Source organism: Lepisma saccharinum, chromosome 7, assembly GCF_977018435.1.
Source record: "Lepisma saccharinum chromosome 7, izLepSacc3.1, whole genome shotgun sequence".
Classification (NCBI taxonomy): domain Eukaryota; kingdom Metazoa; phylum Arthropoda; class Insecta; order Zygentoma; family Lepismatidae; genus Lepisma; species Lepisma saccharinum.
In genome coordinates this window covers 24,214,986-24,238,674 of record NC_139235.1, presented here as the reverse complement: position 1 = coordinate 24,238,674, position 23,689 = coordinate 24,214,986, and the positions used below count along the sequence as shown (strand labels likewise).

General features: G+C 39.9%; 1 protein-coding gene across 1 annotated transcript in view; it reads left to right on the top strand.

The window, feature by feature from the left end:
* Positions 1 to 19,928: 19,928 nt before the first annotated feature.
* The window catches only part of LOC145989775 (uncharacterized), a 24,422-nt gene continuing 20,661 nt past the window's right edge, over positions 19,929 to 23,689 (top strand). Inside the window, exon 1 of the mRNA XM_083125102.1 lies at positions 19,929 to 20,042. The gene's annotated coding sequence lies outside the window, so the exon portion shown is untranslated. The remainder of the gene's footprint in view (positions 20,043 to 23,689) is intronic.

The window sequence follows — 23,689 nt, the reverse complement described above, 5'->3', positions numbered from 1 at the left end:
ATTGGCTACTAACATGTGTGTCCTTAATCCTATTTAAATTTAATCGATTTAAGGATATTGCCGTGCTCTCTTTAAACCTGGCTTTTTCCGTTGAATGGGTGACGGTAGTGGACAATAAACCAGAAATAAGCAACCGTTAGTTAATAATTCGATCGAAGAATACAAAATGATCTGGTTCTATTCAGTGCAGCAGCTCTGCACCAATACTTATTTTTAAATTTTTCATGGTGTTGTTTGTTCTGCCAATGGAAAAACTGAACCTTGACATCTCAGAAATTTATATTCTTGGTGCAGTGGTAGGACCAGTAAAGTTGACGAAAACTGTCAAATTTCAGATTTTTTCGGATCTTAGTTTTTGAGTTATTCACTTTAGAAAAGAGCAAAAATAAACTTATAAGTAACAATTATAATTATACATATCATAGCAGATGCTGCCATTGTAGGTACATGTACTTGATTTTGGCTACTTGGTCCATAGACTATAACACTGGGACTCGTTTCGTTCGAGTTAATCTCCCTAAATTTGATGACATTTTGAAATCTTTAAACAGCTGTAGAACGAAAACTATTTTACGTAGAGAGTTCAACTTGGTGTCATTCTCTTCTGCTTTTAATTAGTTTCATGACTGTCGTATTTGAATTTTGTAATTTTTAAGAAACTCGAAAAGTAGTATTTTTTTAAAATCTCAAAAACACTATTTTTTAAACAAATATATGTTTTGAACATATCGTTTGACTATTTGTGTGAAAAATTTCGTAATGGGATGGAAATGGTTTCCTATAGATATTAATTTATTGTATTGCAATGTGTTCGAAATTTGCTAAATTTGTTGACATCCGTGTTAAAACCATAACTTAAGTTGAGCGGTTGATATTGAAGTCTTTATATTAGTCTATTTTATAATTTTTGGACTACAAATAATGTGAAAATTTGTAATATTTATCACTTAATAAAAATATATTGGAACATAATTTTTAAAAATTCTCATGATATATAACAACCTAAATATATATGCCGGCACCCGTGGTGGAGTGGTTAACTCATCGCGCTACGACGCCAGGGGACCCGGGTTCGAATCCGGCCTGGGCATGGCTGTTTGTGAGTGTCCATTCATAAATTTCATCATATCATCATCACTCACCCCCATCTTCGCAAATTAGCCAAAAGTGGCACAAAAAGCGAAGTAAAATAAAGCAAATCGACCTAAATATATAAAAGGATGATATTAAAATTTGATGCGCTTTCAGACCGAAATGACATGCAACAAGCGACACATTTTGTTTGTCCCTTGCATGTTGCTCGGACTGGGTCTTTTTTCAACAAAGTGCATCATGTTGCTTCGGTCTGCTGTTCACGCATGCACGGCGAATGCTTGCTTATGGACTGAAGGGACCCGCGTGTTGCTTGCTGTTTGTCACTTCGGTGTGGATCTTTGCTGTCGCTTTTCACCTCTTACTTACAGGTATTTGAAGAATATAAAGTATTTAAATCATGCCTCTTAACCAACATAATGATTGATGAGAGGTAAGATATGTGAAGAATTCCAGTCAGTTTTACGAGTCATAACAAAAAAGGAACTAGTCTCAAGAGGAATAATTAGCTGTATTTCTTTATTGTTTACAGTGATATGTGGTGACCTTGGAACTTCGGTAGCAACTTATAGCACCTTTAATGCATCGTCCTCGTTTTCTGCATTCGCACAAACACACATGAATACCCAAGAAAAACCGATTTTTTTTAAAAGCCATGTATTTTTTTTTTTTTTACAAAACAACCTTATCACCTTTAAAGTACTCTCCATGACACTTAACACATTTGTCCAATCTGTGATTACATGCTTGGAAACTCATCTGTTGTGATGGCTGACAGCTCCTTCCTCGTTTTTTTCTTTAGCTCTTTTACGTCGTCAAATCGCTCTTCATTCGGGGAAACAAAAAACAGTCGCACGGAGCGAGGTCAGGTGAGTAAGGGGCGTGGGGCAATAGGGTCATGCTGTTCTTTGCCAAAAACTTGCGCTCGTAGCTCTTCCCTCAAAGCACGGCATGTTTCCACTCGACACTCTTTTTGCTGGTCACTCAAATTCCGAGGCACAAATTTCGCAGCGACCCTTCTCATTCACAAATCTTCCGTTAAAATTCGCTGAACCGAGTTCCAAGATAGTCCAGATAACTTCCCAAGCTCTTCAATGGTCCTTCGTCGGTCTTCGAGCACAAGTACACGAATTTTATCGACATTTTCGTCCGTTCTGGAAGTTGACGGACGTCCAGAACGGGGTTTGTCATCAATCGACATGTCACCTTTCTTGAGGCGAGAAAACCACTCGTACACTTGAGTTTTCCCCATAGCGCTGTGCTTGTAAGCTGGTTCAACATCACAACCGTTTCCCAAGCAGGAAATAAAATTTCACAGCCGCACGCTGTTCTCTTACATCGGCCATCACAAAAAACGAGGTGCGAGCGAAACTGCTTTTACGAGAAAATCACCGTGACCAGAGACAACCTTCCCCGGCGAAGCCACTGGGTGCACTGAACTTACAAAGAGTTGCTCGACGCTTGCCTGGCGGGAAAAATTCGTACTACGGAAGCTCCGCCCAGCGCAGCGTTATTCCGTTGTTTTTTTTGGGGTACCCCCTCGTAGATTGTATTGTCGTTTCAATAACATTTGTGATGTGAATATTGCAATTTGTTACAACTTTTCAACATTTGCAGGGGCCGTTGGGTTTAAGGTGGGGAGGTAGATATGGAAATCGTCTGATTTCCTATGGTGCAGCCTCTGTCTGAATCCCTTAAGGTTTCGAAAAGGCTGGTGCCAGCTCATCGTAGAGGAGGGTGAAAATCACGTGAAAAAGATTGTCGCTTTTGAAATGGTCTTCGACAATACAATAAATTCTTCCACTAGAGATGCGAGAGCAACAGATCTATTGCTGCTAGACTCTGTATACCTCAGTGAACATCACCAATTGTTTACTGCAATGTTCAGTCAGTTTTCTTTTGTGAAATGCTCAGTGAAGTAGCTGCGTTTTATACTCTCAAAGTGATGCTTTTTCTGTGAATTAATTGAAATTAATTGTTATTAAAGTAATGTGTGGTCTGTGGTTGATAAGAATGGTTGTTTAGTTTATTATGAATATTACGTATGTATATTCTTTCGATATTAAGACCTTATATTTGTATCCTATTTTAAAATGTAAGCACAAATATATATTTTTCAAATCCATTACCAGATATTAAAAGTGATAAATATTACAAATTTTCACATTTTTTGTAGTCCAAAAATTATACGTGAGAGTAATACGATTACTCCAACATCAACCACTCACAAATAGTCAACCGATGTCCTTTGATGTCTTCAAAACATATATTTTTTTTTAAAAAAAATTGTGTTTTTGAAATTTTCAAAATAACTTTTTTCGAGTTTCTTGAAAATTACAAAATTCAAGTACCACAGTCATGTTGCATTTCAAATAAAAGCTCATTAAAGCAGAAGAGAAAGGCACCAATTTTAGCTCCCTACGTAAAATTGTTTTTGATCTACAGCTGTTTAAAGATTTCAAAATGTCGTCAAATTTTGGGATTTTTGCTTTTTTTTAGTCAATAACTCAAAAACCAAGAGTCGAAAAAATCTGAAATTTGGCCGTTTTTGTCCACCTGATAGGTACAATGTATAACAAAAATCGAAAAAATATTAATCCTAAATGTTCAAAAATAATTTTTATTGGTTGATTTGACATGGAATGACCCAATAATAGTACTCAGGCAGTTGCTAATAGTGGAAAATTGGTACCTTTCAATTATACCGAATACTTGATTTTGGCTACTTGGTCCATACACTGGGACTGGTTTCGTTCGAGCTTTTCCATTGGCAGAACAAACAACACCAAGAAAATAAGTATTGGTCCAGAGCTGCTGCACTGAATACAACCAGATCATTTTGTATTCTTCGATCGAATTCTCCAGGATACTGCCGTGCTCTCTTTAAACCTGGCTTCTTGCGTTGAATGGGTGACGGTAGTAGACAATAAAAATTTACGAACGTCAAATTCATCATCGCTCATCCTCATCGTCGCGATTAGCCTACGAAATCCCTTCATCAAGCTGCTCTGTTGCTTACCCAGCCTATGATCAATAGGTGCGTGGGAGCCTGAGAATGGTTCTGATCATATATGATAACTTTCAGTATGCCCTAGATCGAAAATGTGTGGAACCATACCTCCAAACACTCTTGTGTATCTGCGTCGAAAGGTCCAATACACAGGGGATAACTTGTGGGAGGATATTCTGTATTTACTTCAGAACTTTCCAAATCCCTCTGTATACCCGGCGTGGAGAGAATTATTGAAAATTCTCCTTGAGCATTGGGTAATTAATAAATAGGCTTGGAGACAACTGGTTTAGCAGATGACGTAAGAGAATTCTCCCAAGGTTCATTGGAACCGACAGGAACCTTTACGTAAAAGTGGGGTAAGTAAAGGGGGGAAGGGGCTAGCCATTAACCGAAATACAAAATGGAAGCATCTGTTTTGCGAATTTCTCCCCAGGACTTACTCTGACCTAATTGGGTAAGCGAACATCCAGTTACCGGTGGACGATCTCGCGGAGGAAAGGGGGTCAAGCGACGGAAACTAGGTCACTGGGACTCGGTAGCGGTTACGTTCGAAATGGGCTTGTTGGAAAAAAAATGCATTTTCTCCCCCCCCCCCCCCGGAGCGAATCTCGAACCCAAAAAATGATGTCGCGGAATTTTCCTCTTTGTTTGCTTTTAATGAAGAGGTCTCGACGGGCGCGGGAGTATGAGGGAAAAGGGGGGAGGTTTCATGAAAGATACAACGTTCAGACCGCACTGACGCTCGTATTGGCAGACCCCGCTGGGCTTGTGGAGATTGTTAAGATCGAAACTTGCATCTCCTTTTCTTCAAGTCTCCCGTAAGGACATCTGGCGGCGAGTTGCAAAATATGAGTGCTGAACATGCCTTGAAATAAGGGTCGACTTGCAGAACATGTTCCAAAATAAGAGTTCACATGATGCACAAGCTTTGAGATAACATTGAACATCCTCAACATTACCTGCAATAGAAGTTATAACAGTGGTCGAAATAAGAGTGACCACATTGAACACGTCCCGTAATAAAAGCAACCCTATTGAACAAACACCGAAATAAGAGTGACAACGTTGATAAGAGCTCCCATATTGAACAAACACCGAAATAAGAGTGACAACGTTGAACACTTCCCGTAATAAGAGCAACAATATTGAACAAACGCCGAAATAAGAGTGACAACGTTGATAAGAGCTCCCATATTGAACAAACACCGAAATAAGAGTGACCACATTGAACACATACCGTAATAAGAGCAACCATATTGAACAACACCGAAATAAGAGTGACCAAATTGAACACGTACCGTATTAAGAGCAACAATATTGAACAAACACCGAAATAAGTGTGACAACGTTGATAAGAGCGACCATATTAAACAAACCCCGAAATAAGAGTGACCACATTGAACACGTCCCGTAATAAAAGCGACCATATAGAACAAGCCCCGAAATAAGAGTGACTACATTGAACACGTCCCGTAATAAGAGCGACCATATAGAACAAACCCAGAAATAAGAGTGACCTCGTTGAACACGTGCCGTAATAGAAACGACCATCTTAAACAAACTCCGAAATAAGAGTGACCACATTGACCACGTCCCGTAATAAAAGCGAGCATATAGAACAAACCCCGAAATAAGAGTGACTACATTGAACACGTCCCGTAATAAGAGCGACCATATTGAACAAACACCGAAATAAGAATGACCACATTGAACACGTCCCGTAATAAGAGCAACCGTGTTGAACAAACCTCGAAATAAGAGTGACCACATTGAACACGTACCGTAATAAGAGCGATCATATTCAACAAACCCCGAAATAAGAGTGACCTCGTTGAACACGTGCCGTAATAAGAGCGACCATCTTAAACAAACCCAGAAACAAGAATGACCATATTGATCACGTCCTGCAATAAGAGCAACCATATTGAACAAACACCGAAATAAGAGTGACTACATTGAACACGTCCCGTAATAAAAGCAACCATATTGAACAAACCCCAAAATAAGAGTGACCGCATTGAACACGTACGGTAATAAGAGAGACCATATTGAACAAACCCAGAAATAACAGAGATCATATTGAACAAACCCCGAAATAAGAGTGACCATATTGAACACGTACTGTTATAAAAGCGACCGTATTAAACAATCCTCGAAATAAGAGTGACCACATTGAACACATCCCGTAATAAGAGTGACCATATTGATCAAACCCCGAAATAAGAATGATCGTATTAAACACGTACCGTAATAAGAGCGACCATATTCCACAAACCTCGAAATAAGAGTGACAACATTGAACACGTACCGTAATAAGAGCGACCATATTGAACAAATCCCGAAATAAGAGTGACCACGTTGAACACGTACCGTAATGAGAGTGAGCATGCTGAACATGTTCTGTAATAAGGGTGAACATGCTCAGCATGTCTCAAAATAAGAGTGATAATGCTGAACATGGCTGAACGTGTTTGGAAATAAGTGGCCACACTAAACATGTGAAGTAATTAGAGTGTACATAATGAACATGTTCCCTAATAAGAAAAACTATACTAAACATGCCCCGAAATACCAGCCTTTCTACACGAAGTAGGATATTCTCCCACAGGGGCAGTCGTTATGCTCTTGACTAAGGAGGCTCCTTCTGCATTCGGGGTGTCCCCACTGACCTCTCCTCGTTGTGGATTCTACCGGAAGCCTTCGCCTGCGGAAGAATATGCAAACACGCCGTATTATTCCCGCAACACACGATCCCGCCCAGGGTTGCGTCGTCACATGCGTAAATGTCAAGGACACGCGGCGAATCGATACGCATGGAAATGCGAGGCTTCCGCAATCTCTGCTCGGAATTCGTAAACGCGCGGATTAAGGAGACGGGGTTGAGGCCTCAGTCCCCACTGGAACGCTATGCAAGGAGTTAAATATGCCTGCGTTTAAGAATGAATTCCGAATTTCAGATTTGCAGTTGATAATCTCTTGGTTGATATAAATGCAATACATTAGAGACTACAGAAATAAAACTGGGTAAAAGGGTGGATTCTTTCAATCTCTCTCTCTCTCTCTCTCTCTCTCTCTCTCTCTCTCTCTCTCTCTCTCTCTCTCTCTCTCTCTCTCTGTCTCTCTCTCTCTCTTTCCTCCATTCCTCATTCGCTATGTTTTCACTTTCGAATCTCTCTTAATTTCTTTTTTTCCTATATTCCATACGCACTCCCTCTATATCTTTTTATTTCCTCTTCTCTCTTTAATTCTACTCTCTTTTCTTCTACAGTTGTGTGTATATACAAGATGTTTCATAAAGGACTTTACAACTTTGCAATTATACATAAATTTATTCACACGACTTACAGACCTGGTTTTGGTGTCATTTTTGTAGCAAAATACAAACTGTAGTTTGTACACACAACTGTAGAAGAAAAAGAGAGTAGAATTAAAGAGAGAAGAGGAAATAAAAAGAGATAGAGGGAGTGCGTATGGAATATAGGAAATAAAGAACTAAAGAGAGATCGAAAGTGAAAACATAGCGAATAAGGAATAGAGGAAAGAAAGAGAGAAAGTAGCCGATGTAAAGAGAAGAAACAAAGATAAAATAGAAATATGAAGAAAGAGGGAGACATATAAGGCACACACACAGAAAGAGAGAGAGAGATTGAAAGATAAAATTTTTGTAATCCTGAGCAGCGAGGCAGAATACACCCGTATATATATATCCCTTCCTCTTCCTATTTCTCTCCCTTTCTTTCTTCCCTGCTATCTGTTTCATTCTCATTCCTTCACTCTATCTTCCCTTTACTTAATTTTATTTATTTCTCTCTGTCTTCATATGTTTTATTCTCTTTCCATCTCTCTTTCTCTCTCTTTCATCCTCTTCCTCATATCTCTCTCTCTCATCCTCTTCCTCATATCTCTCTACCTTTCTTCTCCTCTATCTGTTTCATTTTCTTCCTCCTTCTCCTCTTCATTTTCTCATTTCTTTCTTGCTCTCATTGCCTCCCTCTTTTTCATTCTCTCTCTCTCTTCCTCCTCCTATTTCCCTCTCTTTCTTTCTTCCCCTCTAACTCCTTTAATCACTCTCTTTTTACTTCCTCTTTGTTAGTTATATATTTTTCATCCTCCCCTTACATTTCTTTTTCTTTCTTTTTCTTACTATTCTTACATCCATTTTTCTCTCTCCGCCTCTAATTATTTCAATCTCTCTCTCTCGCTATTTCTCTTCGAATTTCTCTCTCTCTCTCTCTCTTCCCCTTTATCTGTTTCATTCTCTTCCCTTCATTCTCTTCATCTTATTTATCTCTCTTTCTTCCTCTCCTTACAGTTTTCATTCTATTTGGTAGTTCCTTTCTTCATTTTCCTACTTCTCCCTCTATTCCTCCTTTTCCTTATAATTTCGCCACATATCTCTCTCTCTCTCTCTCTTATTTTTCTCTCTTTTACATCTTCCTCTCTTCATATACCATTTCCCCTTTTCTCTCTCTCTCTCCCTCTTATTTTTCTCTCTTTTACATCTTCCTTTATTCATATACCTTTTCTCTCTCTCTCTCTCTCTCTCTCTCTCTTATTTTTCTCTCTTTTACATCTTCCTCTCTTCATATACCATTTACTCTTTTCTCTCTCTTATTTTTCTCTCTTTTACATCTTCCTCTCTTCATATACCATTTCCCCTATTCTCTCTCTCTCTCTCTCTCTCTCTCTCTCTCTCTCTCTCTCTCTCTCTTTATCCTCTGCTATAAATCACCTTGAAAATTTCTCACACATTGGTGGATTGGAAAAGTGAACCAATAATATTTTGCGTTAGGGTACAGCCTGCTCTCGCTCGGTCCCTAGAGTATCAACTTTTTGTTTTAATGAACTCTATGCAACGCCTACGCCCTGGCCCGTGCATTTTGCGGCACCCTTGTTACATGAACGTGAAATAAATGCATTAAAAGGTGCAGTCTCGAAATTAGTATGAAGCAACTTTGGCACAAAGGCAGGGAGATATTCGAAACGCTTGCCTTGTTACATAATCTATCTTTCCCTCTTGCATGTTGCGTTTCAGTTTTTGTGTCCTGCAGGATTATTGTGCTTTAGGACAAAGAGTCCTTTCTACCTCCACGTTTTTCATTGAGTCTCGTCCGGAAGCCCTTTCGGCACTTTTTTTTTCCACCGTCCAGTACGAAATAATGGACAAAGCCGGAAAGTGTGGTGGGTGGAGAAATGTGGAAAAGGAGCTGTGTTGCAAGGTTGTGGGAAATTTCCCAATGCTCTAGTAAAAAATTCGCTCCACATAAATGAATTTCCCTCTACCTTAACTTCCTTTGACGGAAGTTGTTTCCCTTTGTGCGGAAAAGCTTCTTCGGTGTAAGAAATTGATGTCTTTTTAGAGGCACTTCATACAAAGAAATTTCACTTCGCTTGAATAAATTTGCCTCTGTATGAAGAAACTTTGTTCGGCGTAAAAGATTTTCTCTTCATTTCCCTTTATTGAGAAATTTAACTCGACGAATTTATTTCTACGTAGGAAATTTCCTCCAATTAGAAAAGTTTTCTTCCCCGTGAAGAAATTTCAACGTAGAGAAAATTTCAGTCATCCATAGAAATCTGAAGACTTGCTAGTGAAGTTATACAACACACATAACGCCATGCAGGTTAGGGAGTTTTTCAGGATATAGTTATCTCACTTTTTTTGCAGGTGGCTGTACCTTTGACATTAAAGAATTCACGTCGATGTAATTTTTCCTATTCAGCGTCGATTCTCTGCCACTCTTGGCTAATCCCAATAGGCCTCATAGGCCTCATAGGCCTCATAGGCCCGGTCCTAGAGCGGAACTTTGGTAGGGGCGGCACGATTGTTTGTTTTAAATTTATAAGGAATATACCTAATTCTCGGATTGCCTCTTTTTTCTCCGGACACACGAATGGAATGGCTTAATGTAGTTGTATTGTAAATATAAGTTAAGGAAGAATATTTCTTAAGAGAGAAAGGCTAGCAGGGCTCGGAACTAGTTTACTAATTTGTTGTTTGAATTACCGACGTTGTTGTTTCGAATGTACAGTATTGTGCTGAGCCGGGTCGGCGATTGCGGCAAGAACGTGGAGCCTGCCGCTTGCTTTTGAAAGACAACACCTGCTTGGCTGCGTTCCAGGATCGCCGTTCCTTGTTACTGCCGGCATTGACATTGAGAACTAAACTGTGAGCGCAAGCATTATTAAAGGGGTTTCGCATTGTACTATTCTACTGTTAGTTGCTCGAGAATATTATTCAAGAAGTAGGTGGTGTGTCGCGTCTCGCGTGTGCCAGTGTCCGACCTGCGTTTGTTGGGGTAAGTTTAAAACGTCATTACGCTCATTATGAGTGATCAAAGAGTAAGACTCAGTGGGTCACAATACAAAAAGAGAAAAGCGAAGAAAGAAGGTTCCGAAAAATCAGTTCCTTCTTTATACAGAAATGTAATCAGGAAAAAAGTAAGGAAAGTGCCGTTGAAGAGCCCAGTGTGTGTTCTGTCCTTTGTTACATTCTTTGTATGTAACTATCATTTAATTAATACTGCATGCCGTTAATAGTAAAAATAGTAATACGGAAAATAATTTATTTTTTTTCATTCTGGATAAACGGTATGGGGGCGGCAGAGCTTGTTTGGCCTAGGGGCGGCAAAGAGGTAAATCCGGTCCTGACGATAAGGATGAATGATGACTGGAAATTCCTTCCAGAGTAGAGAAATTTTCTACTTTGGTATTTTTCTAACATGCAATAACTTGTAGAAAATGTATATTTCGTAACATTATATAACAGAATGACGAATTAGTGGGTCATTATGTCGATCTCAACAAAATTGTAACCCGAAGGTTAATTTTCTTGACATGCAGGAAACCTTCTTAAATCAGGGATTTTTGCTAGGGCGGTAGAGAATTCACTTAGAAAAGTAAGTAGCTTTCGTGATGGAGTTCCTGCTATATGTGATTACACCACCATTGGGAGTGGGGAGAGGGGGTGAAACGGCATACTCAGCACCTCTGCACTGCGGTTCTTTCCCCAATCCCCCTCCCTCCGCGACGCGTTTCGTTGTTCCGTTTCCCGTTCCTCACTTCACTCGTTCCTTCTTCCTCTTGGGTCACACATACGCGTGTGATTGTCACGGTCATGTTTGTTTGCAAGCTCCAGGAACCTTCGCGTGCAGAGACCATGCATGTACGTATGTGGTACTTCCTGGTGGTCACGAACCCGGTCTTTCCTGTATATATTATATCCTGCTGGAAATATCATAAATCCATTGGGACTCGCTTTCCACTCGTTAATTGTTCTTTACTCAAAGGAGTAAGTAATGATGATGACAATGATGATGATGTGGTAAGGGGGGGAGGGTAAGCTGAATATAATTTGAACGGGGAATAGTCCTCGATAAAATGGCTGGGACGATATACAGATAGACAAGAAAACGCAATAAATACATCAGAAAGGTGCATAAGAGTTGTAACCTCCAGTTAACCTCTGAATCCATCAGATATTGGATATGTATCAAGATGCATCTTTTCTTATCAATATTATTATGTACCTTATTACTCGACTAGCAAAAATGAATAAATAAATTTATAGATTTCCTTCCAAGCAAAATTAAATTATTTCGAATTCTTAAAATTAAAATTTAATACATCCTAATAGATTCTCTTTATTGGAAGTTTTTGCTTTAAATCCACTTTGTGCACAGATAGACTAATCGGGACTGGACCTTCAGTTTAAAGTGGGTTCCGAACAACTATGCACGTTCACTGGTTATCGATCCCAGAACGCTTTGATTACAAGGCAAAGATGTCACCATTAGGCAAGGAATGTTATATGTTGCAAAGCGTATTAAATATTTGTCGTTTTCAACTTTGTGTGAGATTTTCTCAGATTTTCAGCAATAAATTAACATGAATGATATTAAGAGTAGAAGAAAAATGCATGGACGTAAACCGGTCGTAAGAATTATTTTTCTTGCAAAAATGCAATAAAGTGCATTAAAGTTTGACAAAGTACAAAAACGTGTGTCTCCTAATGCATGTTAACTCGTTGTTTTCAGTCAAAGAAAATAAAAGCGCATTGCAGCAGAAGTTGGAATCGACGACAAACCAGAAAAAAATGCTGTATTAGTTGTTATAACTAAGGTCATAAATTAAATATGATTCTTTTTTTCTTTTTACTTTTTGTGTGTAGATTGTTTTCTCTCTCAATTGCATTCGCGGTTGTTTCTTGTCGAGTTTATTCCACCCCCTCATTACTTTAGTTAATACACCCCACAGTGTTAGTAATACCAAAAGTTACAATTGTTCATTATATTGACTTCCCTACTTCATTTGTGTTCACCGTATCCTCCAGTAGCATAACTAACAGACTCTGCCCCCCCAGTTAGTTACACTTATAAGAATGTAACCAGCTAAGAATCGAGAGGTCTCTGTTCAAACCCTCTGTATAGCAAGGATGTGTATTATTGTAGGGTGGCGCACGAAAAACCGAACCCTGCCACGAGCAAAAATTAAAATAAATAAAACAAATAAGAAATGCAAAGGTCTGCACTTTTTAAAAGAAATAAGAAATAAGCTAATGCAAAGGTCTTTACTTACTGAAACGATCTTGTCTTTTACAGTAGGTGCTGAAAATGACCTCCCTGTGCTTCAATGCACTATTGTGCACGCCTTAATATGTTATCATACAATCTGGATAACTCTGCGGCATCAATTCTCGAAATTTCATTACGAATATTGTCCTTCAAGTCTTCTAATGTCCTTGGATTATTTGTGTACACTTTTCCCTTAAGACTGCCCCACAGATAAAAGTCACAAGTGGTTAAGTCCGGTGAACGCGGCGGCCACAATCCTTTGCTGACAGTACTTTCTTTTTGTGAATATTTCATGGATTCGTGAGATTGACTCGCGTGAAATGTGACAGGTAGCCCTATCCTGTTGAAATAAAGCATACAAGCGTTCATGGTGGTCAACTGTGCATAAAATTCCTCAAAGATTCCCATGTACACATCGGTGTTTACTGTTGTTTCAAAAAATATGGGACCCACAATCCAACTTGCAGACACAGCACACCACGCTCCGATTTTTCTATCGTGAAGAGGTTCCTCGTGAATCGTATGGGGATTGTCTGTTTACCAGTATCTCGTGTTCTGGGAGGTTACATGTCCTGTCAGATGGAACCAGGCTTCGTCACTCATGAAATGCAGCAGGGAATCCAACAATCCAGTCACAATTGTTTCAAGCAGCCATGTACGGTACTTTACACGTTTTTCCTTGTCTTCCTCCTTCGGTTCTTGGACACATGTCACTTTGTAGGACTTCAACCCTATATCGTGTAAAACACGTTGACAAGACCTACGGAAAATATTCGCCTGTTGGGACAATTTGCGTGTCGACTTCTTAGGACTTTGGATCATTCGTGCCTGAATATCCGCAATCACAGCAGGTGTACGAACGGATGAGGCTCGATTCTTTTTTACGTTTGCAACTGACCCTGTAGTACGTCACTTATTCACCAAATCATGTATACTGCTCTTTGCTGGTATGGAAGTGCCAGGAAACTTATTTGCAAACATACCCTGCGTTTCCTTAAATGACCCGGTAGACACGTACGCCTCCACTATTGCTATTCTTTGTTGAAGAGAATACATCTCACCTACACACGTCTGAACCAAGTCTGCACGGCTTTCGTACTGACAACAATAAAGTATACATGGTTGCAACAGCTTCGGAACAATAGGTGGGAGAATATAAACAGCCTGTTCACGGGCCGGTTTTTCATTTGTTGTTTGTATGCTCGTGGCGAGGTTCGGTTTCTCGTGCGGCACCCGTATTTGTCCCATTAGTTCATAATTCACTAAATCTATGCGATACGTCGATCTCACGAAAAAGTAACTGTTTGTCTCGTGTTTGTAAATTGACAGGTAAAGCGTTCAAAATTAACAGTAAAGTATTTAAAATTTTACAGTACCTTCTAACAATGTATCACTGTTAAAAGTTGTCCTAAAATTTTAAATATTCTACCGTTAAAATTTAAATCAGCCTGTCAATTTGCAAAACCGAAACGACATTTATAAAAATAGACAGTGATTATATATTACAGTTGAGAGCACCATAAATATATTTCTTTAAAAACAATCATGGTCATTTTACGGTACTTGTACGGCAGAAGAAGTTTACGGTTTTTGCCTGCAATTTCTCCAAAAAGGCGTTTTGACACTACTCCATACATAGCATGCATTCATCCATGCTTTTCACTAGCCTATTCTATCAGGGCATTTCATGCATTTCTCCACGCTCTCTCTCTCTCTCTCTCTGTTAGGGAAAACGCATTTAATATTTGCTTAATGAAATTGACTCAATCCAAGGGGTGCAATTAACCCTAGCCCATTCCGATAATCGATTGGGGGCAACTTTCCAATTGAACACCTCGTTTGCTATTGCAGGGTGAGGTGGGATTCCTCCTGTTCTATAAATAACCGCAGGGAATAGCATTTCCATGGTTACAGGAGTATGAATGTATTTAGCACTCAGGAATAACGCCTCAAATTTTATATATTTTTTTTCTCGTCGCGATTATTTATTTGAAACAAAAGGCGAATGCCAATATTCAATATTGTAATTGCACTATTACATGAAACAGAACACATTTAAAATAGGTAATATGAAAGGTAAATTTTGTAATTTACATGAATAGTATGACATTTCAATTTGCGATTTACGTTTAATCAGAACAGTGAAAAAGCTGAATTTAATTACAAGATTACAGAAACATAATAAACATAGAGAAAATACTGCCAGAATGGAACTAAAGTGCGGGACGTAACCGTGTAAATTCAGGTCGGGTGACCTTGCAGGCCAGGAAATGTAACCTCCATACCAAATACAGTGAGGAGGATGGGTAACATCCATGTGGTTCTTCCGAGGAGGATTTGAAAGAGGTCATTTCCTGACCTTAAAATTAAATTTGGAACATAAAGTGCGATAAGGAGATGTGAAGAATCTGTCTTGCCATTAACAGGTTAGAGAAAAAAATGTTAATTTATTCATTTCCCTTCTCATCTTCAGTGACGAAATGTTCAAGGGGAGAGAACTCCGTGTATATGTGTGTCCACAAGGTGATTCAGTGAAAGTGTGCAAGAATGAAATAATGGAAGCACCACTGAAATGTTGCAGTTAGTTAACAACGATCGTAGATGCTAGTGTACCCGAGATATGGCAGAAACGTGCATAGCGCTAGCTCGTACCGTCGCCCATAAGAATGACAAATAAGTGTCATATACGGACAGGTAGTGACACTGCTGACGTACAATGAGTACAGACATTTAGACATTGATTTACCCGTATGAGCTGTATGCTTGTGCGTTTGAAAACTAGTATTGGTAAACCTTCATTAACAACTTACAATTAGATAACCTCACAGCAGTTTTTCAAAATGACGACCGCCAAACACAATGCAAGCATGACAGCCGTGAACAAGATTCTGCCGCACCCTTTCAAATATCCCTGGCGTGTTGCGAATCACATGACAGGCAACGACAATCCTGGCAACTAATTCTATGTCCGTCTCCACTGGAGTCTCATAAAACAAGTGATTAGAAATATCCCCATGCGAAAATATCGAGTGGATTCAGGTCGGGTGGCCTCGCAGGCCAGAAATAGGGTCTACACACTAAATCCAGTGAGCAGGATAGGTAACATTCAGATGGTCACGGACATCCACGCTGACTCCTTATCTCGGTATGCGTATGACACAATCACAACCGCATATGAACGATCCAACACAAATAGCCTGCAAAATTTCAGCCCAAAGTGGAAAATAAGTTTATAATTAAGTGCCTTCAGCGACGGTCACCCGTTACACCCTGAGAAAGATAATCAAAAATTACTTTGAAAGGAAAATTTTAACATTGTAAAGGTGCACAAAAAGGAAATTTCGGATTAGACGTTCGTTTACTATCTTTCGCGCTTTACCCTTATCGCGAATCTTACTCTCGCGCTAAATCCTGTTCTGTTTCGCGTTTATTGCACCTGTCTGGATTATTGCCCTTAGAAAGATCGAAAAGAGGAGGAAACGAAAGAAATTTTAATTACGAAACTTCTGAAACGGTCTGTTTAAGTTCTGGGGACGGGAAGTAACTTGGGTAGGGGAAAAAGATCCAAAAATAGATCCGCTGATTGTTCCCTGTCTCATTCTTTTCCCCTCCGAGCCGACGCTGATCGAGAATGTGTAACCATCTTTTAATTAAGGAAAGCGGGGTGGGTGTTTGTGCCTACGTCATCGCTCCTTCCGATCATGCTCGCGTAGGCCACTGCGAGAGAATCGATACTGGAAGCGATTTTTATCTCGAGAGTTGAAGATAACTTTCGAGTTTCAGGCCTCGCATACTCTGTTCGATGGCATATCAATAGCTTTAATTTCAACATTTTTTAATAAGCTTACCACTCCGTTTAACCTTTCTTTACCTATTCCTCTACGTCCCTCGACATATTCCCCCTCAATGGTAACCGTCTATTCTCTCTCTTATGAGCTCACAGTTCTGGCCACACCTCGTGGGCTCTGTACCGTTGGGACGACAGACCAGTGGTGCCTGCAAGTTACAACAGTCTGGAAGGAGAAAACCCAACACCTTATCACACAGGCATCTTGCCGGCAATCTGATTTGAGCCTTACTGAATAACATAGTTATTGTTTTGAGAAAGAGTAACTGCAACCGAGTTACTTTCGAAACAGAGTTAACTTTTAGAAATAGTAACTGCAACAGAGTTAAATTTAATTATAGTTGCTTAGTTACTTTTTAGAAAGGATAATTGTAAACAAGTTATTTGGAAAGAGTAATTGCAACTAAGTTGTTCTTAAGTAGAGTAAATGTAACTGAGTTACTTTCGAAGGGAGTAACTGTAACGAAGTTATTTTTTAAGAATCTGAGTTATAGCCTATGAAAAAGATTAACTGTAATTGAGTTGCTTTTGAACAGAGTAACTTATCCTCATTATGTAGCTTCTTTTTGTTTTTCAGAAATCATATATTAAAAGTAATTTTGATTTTGGCGAAATTTAGTCGGGTAGGAAACCCATCATGAACGGTCCACACGGCACTACACGACACAGACCGGAATTGGTCTAAATTAATGTTTATTTATTGTACATACAATGAACAATTATCCTGGCAGATACAGAACCTGACCAAGTACATTACACGTAAAATAATAATAATGATAGCACCGTAAGCATTAAGAGAAACATATGGGAAGAAAGTCATTATCGTCACGAGCTGAACCGAAGTGACTAACCGAGACAAAACTAGTTCCTATGTTTGATTCGCGGTGTGATAGTGTAAATTACACTACTGTCTGAAACAACCGCTTCAATGACGTATTAAGTGAATTACATTAGTTCCAATAAGAAAAACAGAAGTGTCCCGCCCGCTACAATCCCCTAAAGACCGGGGATGTAATTCGTTTAAAAAAAATTGTCCCTCCTTCAAAACTTGGTTCTCCAAGAACAACTCATGGCGGGGTGCATCAACGAGGATCAAAATTTAAACTCGGATCGGGAAAGGATCACTGGAAAATTCCATTGAACGAAGACGGTTCAACACTTGGTCGCGATCTAGGAACATCAAAACGAGTTTATCTTCTGATCGGCCATTCGCCACCGTTTTGGTGTCTGATCCTGGTTCACGATACTGACGCTTCGACTGCAGGCAGTTGTTTTTTAATATAAAAAGACCGGAAAGTGATATCGAGGGCGTGCAAACGCTAGAGATGCTGGGTGTACAATTCTGATAATTCGAGAACTGTGTAAAAACTGCCAAAATAATAATAATAATAATTAATAATTTGTGGTTCTGTGGTGCAAAGTCGTAATGTTTTATAAATACTTTCTACCCCAGAACACAAAACTTATATGTAAATGTCATATATTAAGTGCAAGTGCAAGGTAAATTAGAACAGAGCAATATTACGATATTGTTACATGGTGTTGGAAATATGATTGTATAAATTTACGAGAATACATGTTACTGGCTATTTACACGACACGACAATATAAATATATAAGAATTAAGACATGAGAAATTCAAATACCACATTTCGTAAGGCATTAAAGTCCCGTAGAAGAAAGTTCTGTGCTTTCTCCTTCTCCTTTTGGGTTGTGCCGTCAGTTCTTGTTAAACATTATTATTTTTCACACTCTACTACATTCTTGTACTCGTAGACAAGTTTTATTAGTACATCTCTCAAATTCAGAGAAGTTTGCATCCCGAATTACTTTCTTCTCCAACATGTTGGTACTTTAACACACCACACTACTCTATGCGTTTCTTGATTGTAATTTGTTTTAGCCAACCAATCAGGTATAGTCTTACAAATTAATCTCGGATCAGTTGAACGGAATTTCGTGAACGTCGTTTCTCGTTGGTGCAATGCAAATCTTTAAACCAAGTTCATTTAGAGTGGATTAAAATTGATCTCGTTCATCTGAACTTCGAAATAATTCGCATCAAGGTATAAATCTTTCACAATCTGTGGCTGTGAAGCATTTTCAAGTCACATTTTAAAATATATATATTTTGGTATTTAATATCATCTTTTCGTTTTATGGATGCCCTGTTTTGCAATTATATTTGAACGTTTCCATCTCTTTTTACGTCTGAGTGCTGTAGACACACACTCACTCGTATATGTATATGAGTGTTACTTTTTATACTATCCACAGTACAGAGATGACGTCATGAATGTGCATGCGCTCACAAAAAACAATAACATTGCGTCCCGTTCTTGTACATTAAAAGGCAAGCCGTTAAAGTTTAACGATAGAGGATAGACTATTGTAAATTTCACGGTAATTTCTAACCACGAAGCCTTGTAGAGGTTGATATTATTCCCCAATCAATTTGATACCTAAAGCGAATAGCAGACAAAGTTCTGCATAATTTGTTGCCCTTGCTCTTTTATCAGACTTCCCCGTGGCGATGACTGGGTTCGATTCCATTTATATCCCACCGACTCTGCAGCCAGGCAGGATTCTATGAATGAACGTAAACCGAGGGAGAGCGAGGGGCAGAGGGGGCTTATGGCTGGCCGAATGACGTCACTGCGCTTTCGGAGCACTCCCCTCTTACGCCTCCTTCTCCCCGTCAACCCCCGCGTTCTCGCGTCATGTCTACCGGATCGATTTGCATCAAAACAACTCAGAATTCTTGTATATTCAGCTGTGTACGTGGGATATGCTGTGTGTGCGATTCGTGGTTAAATTGTTGATGGAAATTGAGATTTTGCGTGGGAAATATACTGGAGGGTGTGAGATATATCTACTCCCATATGGTATGTCGCGGTAAAGCTGTGCGAAGGTATTTCGAGATGAATGCTAAACGTTTAGTCAAGCACGCCGTAACGTTTCTGATTACGTCACCAAACGACAAAATCGGTTACCGCAATTTGCACTAAAACCATTCCATATTTTGCACAATGCATGTGCGATTCTCGGCACAAAAAAAAAAATAGCGGCCTCTACTTCGCTGCAGTGGCACGGACTGTTTCGAAGATCAATATGTCTGCCCCCTCGAGTCCGCAGCAGGCATTGGCTACTTTGTTTCCGGGCGACCAATCCCGCTCGAGCTCTCTGCAGCGCGGACCTGTGGGAGAACCCGTCTCCCGAAGATGTTGGTTACCGTTTCGGGGACCCTGCTGCCAAGCCGCTTTCATTCATTTTGCGTGGGTGGCGTTGCCGGGTGGGGGGAGCGAAGGGGGCGGGGGAGAGAAGAGGGGGATACGAGCGAGAGGGGGCTACGTTATAAATACAGCCCGGCGCGCCTGGGTGACGACTTCACTGCAAGACTTGAACAGGTGGTTTTAACTGTGAGATCGGGGATCCATTCAAGCCTTCATCACATCCCAGTGTTGACATCCAGCGTTTCTACAAGTCTGCAGCCAGCAACAGAGTAAACAAGCACTAGGTGAGTACTTAATTGTGTTTTTTCAGTTAACAAGTACTTAGAGACTTTTCGAAAAGTTTGACGTAGTTTTATTCAGATAGAGTGACGTCATACAATTAACTTAAAGGTGGCAGAAAAGTAACGTAAAGTAGTCAAGTTTTCTGAGGAACTAATGTAGAGGAATTGTAAAAACAGAGACAGATTTTAAAAGGGAATGAGAAGAAATGTTTTCAGAGTGTAGGAAGGATTACTGAGAATTACAGTGGAGGGTTGTGTGGAAGGAAAAAACAAGACAGGAAGAAGACAACAACACTTTTGGACAATTTGGTTGAAGAAAGCGATACGGAAAACTGAAAATGAAAACTGGGAATAGAACAGGCTAGATACTGCTCTTGAATAGAGTGCTGAGCGTAGTGGACAACCTTTAGGAATTTACGGATTCGAATCCCCGAATCGCAAGTAGCGTGTGCAGTTAATATCTTTGTGCTAAATCTTCAGAAAATTTTGTTTTTAAGCGCGGAAACAAATCAAACGAGATCAATAGTGTTTCTAAGTGGGGTCCGACTCTTAACCACTGAGCTTGCGGATTCTCCTAGGAACTAATATTGATAGATTGATTGAGTTGGTGCTTGATGTTCACTTTCTGCACAGTAAGGCTAATCGGGACTGGGCCTACAGTTTAAAGCGGGATCCGAACCACCGGGTATCGAACGCGAGACCTCTTGATTATAAGGCGATAACGCTACCACTGCGCCATCGGGGAGGCCAGGAACCAATATTAACTCAACAGATAAATCTAGTACCCTCATCCTGGAAATATTATGTAGCGCAGTCCCAAGATCACAATTCAAGTCATACACAGTATTCTCCTCGTCTCTACCTGTTCCGTTCTATCATCTTCACATCTGCTGCTGAAACTTTCCACTAGCCTCATACCACCAAGTTTGCCTTCAATATCTTACTGATGCTGATTCCGTCGTTGAGGTAGTCATACATTAGAAGCTATGATAAATGATAAGGGGTTGATTGAATAGTGAAGTAAAATATTCGCTGATAATTACCGACGTACGTAGTGGAATTATCACAGAACAATAAGACCCAAGTGGTCCCGGGTTCGAATCTGGGCATGGGTGTACTTTGTGTGTGTCCCTTCATCGATTTCATCATATCATCACTCATGCTCATCTTCGCGATTAGCCAAAAATGGCAAAAAAGCAAAGTAATATAACCCATAGCAATCCATCAATCTCTATATACGAGATAGAAATGGATGTATGCGTGTGTGTGGGTGTATATATTTGTTTGTTCCGGCATAACTCTCGAACGTCTGGAGCAATTTCAACCAAAGTTGGTACACGTAACACTTGCAGTCTGGAAATAAATACTGTGGGGGTAAGACACCCCTGGCACCCCTAGGGGTGGGGTGGAAACGGGTGACATGTAAAAATATTCGAGAACCACCGATATTAAATTCCGCACAAACAAGACATCCGTGACTCTATGCAATCCGCACAACGATAGTGGGGGGGGGGAGAGGGGGTGAAAAATAAATGCCACAAATGACCTAGATTAGTGTCGAATCCATAGTTTTCGGAGTCGCTAAACTAATTGGTGACATTAACGATCACATTTAAAATTAGTTGCATTTTACACTATAGTTAGAATTCATTATTTCTAATACAAGATTAGGATAATTACGAGTAAATTCCCGGGCAACGGCGGGTAATCAGTTGGTTGTTAATAACTGCACATATACACCCAGGCTTGAATACTTACCCTTTCCAACCTTGTCTTACTAATATGTGAGCGTGAGGAACGAAATATATCCATCTAATTTTCCATCGCATTTCAGCCACTTTAGACCAGTCGCGACGTTGAATAATGGTTAGTTTAGATTGATAAAAAAAAACTCCTCTTTGGAGTAGTGATAACGCTGTCGCCTTGTGATCAAGAGGTCCGTGGTTTGATCCTTGTTGGGCTCAAACATTACTTCTGATTCCACTTTAAACTGTAGATCTAGTCCCGATTAGCCCACCTGAGCGTAAAGTGATCAAGCACGTTAAGAGTTCGACTTTCGATCTTGGAATCTAAGTTCACGAGTTAAAGTCCGTCCTCTACATGTGTAGCTTGTAAGTGTCCATGACTTCCACCTATCCATCACTTATCTTCATCGTCGCGATTAGAAAAAAGCGCACAGAAAAGAGACGTAAGAAGAAGAAAAATAATTCCCACAACCATGGCGGGACTCGAACCTGAGAACTTCGATGGCGGGATCATGATTCAATCGCTCAGTGTACCTTTTAGAACAAAATCGTAAATAAATGTATGCAATTTGCAAAGATGTATGGAACTAGAAAACAGAGTTGTTATCAAGATATTACGAGTTTCAATCTAGGTTTGATTGATTGATATAGATTGATTTGTTGTTTTAAGTCCACTTTATGCACAGTAAAGCTAATCGGGACTGGACCTACAGTTTAAAGCGGGATCCGAACTACCGGGTATCGAACCTGGGATCCCTTGATTACAAGGCAACAACGCTACCACTGCGCCATCGGGGAGGCCCTCGAATCTAGGTGAATTACTATGATTGTAACCAGCTTTCACACAAGTGATATTTGTTTCTCCATGTTCACCCAATTCTACGTCGCTTTATACCTCTTTAGAACAATCGCGACGAAAGCTGCGAATGATGATTAACTGAAAGAAGAAACGAAATAAAACATTCATTCCCCAACCAGGACTCGAATACAGAACCCTCTGAGCCGAGATCGTGCTTCGGGACTCCTCGAGTTTTGCCACTGAAGGAGATTACACTTTCTCCAAATTATAAATTCCAGTCTGCTTATTCGCCACGTCTGTGTATCCAATAGTCATAGTCACATATAGACATAGTCGCGGTTGCTGCATCGACGTTTTCACCTTTGTGGATTTCTGTTCATTATTTTTGCAGAAATTGGATTTGTAGTAAAGGGGTCCCGGGTTCGATTCCCGTTGGAAACACAGAGTAGTAGTTCTGGAGTTAGTTAACCCCTGTTGCTCCAGTCCTCGTTAGGCTATGTGATTACAAGGCGAACTCGTAACCAACAAACTAATTAACCAGCCCTTCCCAGCCTGGGTTTGTTTAGCAGACTTTTGTTTGTTTGTTTGAGTTATTGTTTCAGGTCCAATTTAGGCACAGAAAGGCTAATCATCGGTACTGGACATACAGTTTAAAGTAGATCTGATCCACTATGTGCCTGTACCAGGTATTGAACCCGGGGCATTTTGATTACAAGGCAACGATGTTAGGTTTAGAAGACGTGTCAACTTTCTTGGATATCATTTCGCGTAAAGTGAATGTAAAGATCCAAGTTGGTGACGCACCAGTGTAATATAAACTGTTATGTTTTTAAGATTTTCTTTACCTAAGTCGCTTTTCTGCCTCTATCAGCTAGTCGCGACGATCAGGGTGGATGGTGATTGGATGAAATTTACGGAGCGACCGCCCGCTGTTGACGTCGGGAAACTAACACAGAACCTTTGACGGAGAGATTATGCGTCGCCATCTCAACGTTCTCGGTTAAAGCTTTTACAGATTGCTACACTGCTAGAAGTTACAATAACATGTACAATATTCTACCATTATAGTTTAACTGTCTACCTGTTAAATTACAAAAACGGTACGC